Here is a 6,448-nt window from a genome sequence, read left to right as displayed (position 1 = left end):
GGTCGTCTCACCAACTATTGCTTCTATGACTATCGCTACCGCCTTAGTGATAAAGTAAAGCAATTACATGGCGTTTGTATTTCATACAATAAAGTGACAACCATAAGGCTCCTTCCAGTTGTCAATAACTTTTATAAAACATGATCATATCATACAACAACGTATATCACATCATGTCTTGACCATATCACATCAAAACATGCCCGGCAAAAACAAGTTAGACGTCCTCTACTTTGTTGTTGCAAGTTTTACGTGGCTGCTACGGGCTTCTAGCAAGAACCGTTCTTACCTATGGCACAAAACCACAATGGTCATTTATCAAGTTTGTTGTTTTAACCTTCACAAGGACCGGCCGCATTCAAATTCGATTCAACTAAAGTTAGAGAAACAGACACCCGCCAGCCACCTTAATGCAAAACTAGTTGCATGTCTGTCAGTGGAACTGGTCTCATGAACATGGTCATGTAAGGTTGGTCCGGGCCGCTTCATCCAAAATACCTCCGAATCTAAATAAGACATTGGTGGTAAGCAGTATGACAATCACCGCCCACAACTCTTTGTGTTCTACTCGTGCATATCATCTACGCATAGACCTGGCACGGATGCCACTGTTGGAAAATATAGCATGCAATTTCAAAAAAAAATCCTATGCTCACGCAAGATCTATCTAGGAGATGCGTAGCAATGAGAGGGGGAGAGTATGTCCATGTACCCTCGTAGATCGAAAGCGGAAGCATTTGCTTAACGCGGATGATGTAGTCGAACGTCTTCTCATTCCGACCGAGCGAGTACCGAACGTACGACATCTCCGAGTTCTGCACACATTCAAGGCGATGACGTCCCTCGAGCTCTTGATCTAGCAGAGGGTCGAAGGAGTAGATGAGTTCCGTCAGCACGATGGCGTGGTGATGGTGATGGTGATGTGATCCATGCAGGGCTTCACCTAAGCACCGCGATAATATGACCGGAGGCGTAAATTGTGGAGGGGGCTGCCGCAGATGGCTTGGAATAATTGATGTGTCTTCTAGCCCCCCCAGTGTATAAAGGAGGGAGGGAGAGGAGGTCATCCCTAGGCGTGCCCCAAGTAGGAGGAGTCCTACTTGGGGTCCTAGTAGGATTCGCCCCCTTCCTTTTACCGGAGGGGGAAAGGGGGAAGGAGAGGGAGAGGGAGAAGGAAAGGGGCACCGCCCCCTCCCTTGTCCAATTCGGACTCCTTCCTGGTGGGGGGCGCGCCACTCCTTTGTGAGCTGGTGTGCCTCCCTCCTATGGCCCATATGGCCCATATCTTCCCCCGAGGGGGTTCCGGTAACCCCTCCGGTACTCTGATATTGTCACGCCCAATATGCGATACTATCCTAAAGAGACTCGAAGGTCCCACCAAGGATAGAACCGCATATTGAAACGCTTTTGCAAGGTGGATATCATTACATCAACATTACATAATAGATGGGGATACATACAAGAGGCAAACAATGCCACACGAATACAACATCATCATACATAAGATCAACATCCGACTAAGGATGAAACACAAACAGAAACTCAAACGACATCCACCCTGCTAGACCCAGGCTGCCAACCTGGAACCTATCCCCTGATCGAAGAAGCAGAAGAAGAACTCAACGCAAGCAAGCATCGCTCTCGCGTCATGATCATCGCATAACCTATACCTGCAACTGTTGTTGTAGTAATCTGTGAGCCACGAGGACTCAGCAATCCCACTACCATGGGTATCAAGACTAGCAAAGCTTAATGGGAATGGAAGGGGTAAAGTGGTGAGGTTGCAGCAGCGGCTAAGCATATATGGTGGCTAACATACGCAAATAAGAGCGAGAAGAGAGCAAATGGAACGGTCGTGAAGCTAACAATGATCAAGAAATGATCCTGAACTCCTACTTACGTCAAACATAACCCAAAACCGTGTTCACTTCCCGGACTCTGCCGAGAAGAGACCATCACGGCTACACACACGGTTGATGCATTTTAATTCGGATCTGGTGTCAAGTTATCTACAACCGGACATTAACAAATTCCCATCTGCCTATAACCGCAGGCACGGCTTTCGAAAGATTATACCCTGCAGGGGTGTCTCAACTTAGCCCATGATAAGCTCTCGCGATCAACGAAGGATATACCTTCTCCCAGGAAGACCCGATCAGACTCGGAATCCCGGTTTACAAGACTTTTCGACAATGGTAAAACAAGACCAGCAAGACCGGCCGCTGTGCCGACAAATCCTGATAGGAGCTGCACATATCTCGTTCTCAGGGCACACCGGATAAGCAAGACGATGGGTTGGCATAGACCCTAGTTGCCCAGGGGGTGCCGGACATTGCTCGGTTTGGACCAACACTTAGACAAGCATTGGCCTGGGGGGGGGGGGCTAAAAATAAAGATGACCCTCGGGTTAATTACTCCCAAGGGAAATGTAGGTGATGGTGAGGCAAACGGTAAAACCAATGTTGGGCCTTGCTGGAGGAGTTTTATTCAAAGCGAACTGTCAAGGGGGTCCCATAAATCACCCAACCGCGTAAGGAACGCAAAATCCAGGAACATAACACCGGTATGACGGAAACTAGGGCGGCAAGAGTGGAACAAAACACGAGGCATAAGGCCGAGCCTTCCACCCTTTACCAAGTATATAGATGCATTAATTAAAATAAGAGATATTGTGATATCCCAACATAATCCTGTCCGTCATGGGGCAATCTTCAACTTCACCTGCAACTAGCAACACTATAAGAGGGGCTGAGAAAAAGCGGTAACATAGCCAAACAACGGTTTGCATAGGAAAGGTATCAAAGGTTAGAGGTTCATGGCAATATGGGAGGCTTGATAAATAGGTGATAGGTAGCGCAGCAAAGCGATAGAATGAAGCAACTAGCATAGCAATGATAGTAGTGAGATCCAGGGTAGCGATCATCTTGCCTGAAATCCCACTAGGAAGAAGAACGAGTCCATGAAGAAGATGAAGCCACGAAGACGAACCAAGCGTAGACGAACGAATCCTCGCTATCGCAACGGAAATAGGAACTATCGAAAAGAAGCACACAACATAGTAAACACACCACACATAGACAAGACATGATGCACAACAAGCATGATGCAACACAAGACTACATGAAGCTACTCATGGCAAGAGATGATTCAAACAAGAGCAACACATCAAGACAAGTTTAAATGAGGCCGGAAACAACATATAACAAATCCGGTAAGTTCTCATATGCAATTTTCGAAATTGGTCCAGATATGAATAAACCTTATGTTCAAGTTGTTAAAAAGCAAGTTAAGATGCACAAAGATGATCTACACGAGATTCTAGTCAAGTTACATATAAAGTTCATTTAGTTCGGAGCTACGACCTAGAAGATATGAGCAAAACAAGTTAAACATGGCATTGATGCTAAATGCACCCAAACATCAAGCAAACACCTCAAAACAAGGATGCAACATGATAATATGAAACTATATGCAAAAACAAGCAAGTTTCATATAGAGCACACTCAAAACGGAGCAATGGTTCAACACACACACATGAAACAAGTTATAGCAACAATCTGTCCAAAACAGCAACTAGGCATATTGCAAGCATCAAAACAATATGCTACAACATCTCAACATGAAAACAAAAGACATGGACATGAAGTACAGGTAAAGCATAACAAAACATGAACACTGAGCTATCTCCAGAAATCACTAGAACATGCTCAAACACACATGGCAAGATTGCAAATAATAACAGTTCAGACTTTGCAGAAAATAACATCAGGCTGCAATGTTTAGAGCTATTAAACAACATGTTACAGGAACTTATCATGGCAAAAAAAGGCATGGCATGCTACTACTAAATGCATAGATCAAAAGTCCTTTACTGACCATGAGCCAAAAAGGATCAGAAGATATGATGGCACCCATGTAAACATAGCAAGTTTCATTAACAGATTCAACAAACAGGACATGGCAGGAACAACGATAAGTAGGCATGTTGGTGAGCTTGTACCACTCACCACAAAGCAATACATGGCATGACAAGGCAACAAACAGTAAGAAGGCATGTTTATGAAGCTAAGCATGGCAAGAGCAAGTTCATAGGGTGCATGGAACACTAGCAACAATCATGACAACAACTGAACTTAATGTTAACAGGCTGACAACAACATTATTAAGAAACTTTAGAGCAAGATTACAACAAGCTACAGTAGGCTATAAATGCAACCAGGGGCATGGATGGATAGAGCATAACATGTAGAACAAAACATATTTAGTGAACATCTCCAGATTATGCATAGAATGACTAGTAGTAGTAGGTTTACATAGCATCACGAAATAACAGATTCAGCCTAGCAAAACAGCAACAAGTACCCTACTTAACAAGCTTGATTCACTCACCACAAGTCATTTCATGACAAGATAATCATAGCATCAGCAAGAAGACATGTTTATGAAGCTAACCAAGGCAAGAACAAGTTCATAGCATGCAAGGATCAACTACAACAACCTTGGCAAAATTGAATAACATGTAAACAATCTGCCAAGAAACATTTTGTAGCAAAAGTAGAGCACGCAAATGACATGCTAGACTACTCCATAATTGCAAGCAGGGGCATGAATGGATAGAGCATAACCATATGTTCAAAACACCCTTACTGAGGTATCTCAAAATAAGCATGGATCTCTCTGTAGCATCAAGTTTACATGGCATCAAAATAACAGCAGAACAGGGACTAAAATCAGCAACATCACGAAGCCTAGTTTACATGCTTGTGCTAGTCACCACATTGCTCACAAAAATACATGGTAAGCACCTATGTAAAGATGGCATGGCATAGATCAAAACACATGTAGACATCAACCTCATAGGATGCACACATCAACCATGGCAAAAATGACAAATGAGCATGTTATAACAGTTTCAGCAGATTAACATCATATAGCACACTTGCACCAAAGATTCAGGCATCAAGAGCTCAAATGACCATGATGCAATGGAATGAAATGAAGTACTCGATGAGTCGAACAGTTTGACATATTACACGCACAAATTGGAGCTACGGATGCAGAGATATGATGCGATGAACATGGCAACATTATGCAAAATATTTCGGGACTTAGTGGAAGTTCAACCTCCGAAACTGGACGCGGTCGTGCGGGACGGAGAGATCCGGATCGGGCGCGGGCGTTTGGATGGGCTCCTGGTGGATCTCGTCCCGATCCGGGGCGACGGGTTTGGCGGCTCCGGTGAGAGCTCCGGCGAGGGCGCGGAAGCCGAGGCGGCGGCTGACGACTCCGGCGACAAGCAGGGAGGCCGGGGAGGTCCGACGAACGGCGGGATCCCTAAGATCCGGACGACGGTGGGCCGGTCCTAGCCGGGGCGAGGAAGAAGTGGCGGGGCGGCGAGCTTCTCCGGCGAGGGCCGGCGAAGGCGGCGGGGAGCTTCGGCGGCCGGCTTGGGTCGAAGGGAGGAGGCGGGCGAAGCGCGGAGGCGGGGGTCGGCGGCGAATCGGCGGCGGGGCGCGGGGAGATCCGTGGCCACCGGGCGGCGAGCACCAGCGAGGCGGCGGCGGCGGAGGCGACGGGGCACACCGGCGGAAGAAGCGGGCGCGGGCAGCGCGGGAGCCGGGCGGCACGCGGGACCGGTCGCGGCTCGGGCGGGCCGGCCTCGGGCCCCGCGGGCCGAGGGCGGGCGCGAGGAGAGAGAGGGAGGGCGCGGGTGAGGTGGCGGTGCGGGATTGGGTGTGGGCGGCGGCGCTGCTGATGTGGCGCTCCACGATTGGCCGGGGCGACGTGGCTGGGCGGCGGTGGACGCGTCCGGCTGCGGGCGGACATGTCCAGCGGCGCGAGGAGGGAGAGGGCTAGGGTTTCATCTGCGTGAAAAATCCGGGAGGGGCACAAATATATAGGTTCTGGGAGCTAGGAGAGTCCGAATGAGGAGCGGTTTTCGCCCACACGATCGTGATCGAACGACTGAGAGCAAGGAGGGGAGTTTGGATGGGTTTGGTGGGCTGTGGGAAGGGGTGTTGGGCTGCAAGACGAAAGGGGCTTTTACAGTTACCCGGTTAACCGTTGAAGTATCAAATGACCTCCAAATGGCACGAAACTTGACAGGCAGTCTACCGGTGCTATACCAAGGCCGCTTGGCAAACCTTGGGCCATTCCGAGAAAGTTCAACACCCGCACATGAAACAAGGTCTGAGAGGGGGCGACAGGCGCGCGCGGATGGTTCGGACTCCGAACGGACAACGGAGAGAACCGGGAGAACCCGAACGAATGCAAGTTTTGGAAAACATGCAGATGATATGCAGATGATGACATGGCAAAATGCAACACGCAAGCAAAAGACATGGCAACGCCGACGAATAACTAGCAGACACCTGGCGCATCGGATCCGGGGCGTTACAACACTCCTCCACTAACAAGAGATCTCGTCCCGAGATCTTAGGACCGAGAC

This window comes from Triticum dicoccoides, chromosome 5B (assembly GCF_002162155.2).
Source record: "Triticum dicoccoides isolate Atlit2015 ecotype Zavitan chromosome 5B, WEW_v2.0, whole genome shotgun sequence".
Lineage (NCBI taxonomy): Eukaryota > Viridiplantae > Streptophyta > Magnoliopsida > Poales > Poaceae > Triticum > Triticum dicoccoides.
This window is presented reverse-complemented; position numbering follows the sequence as displayed.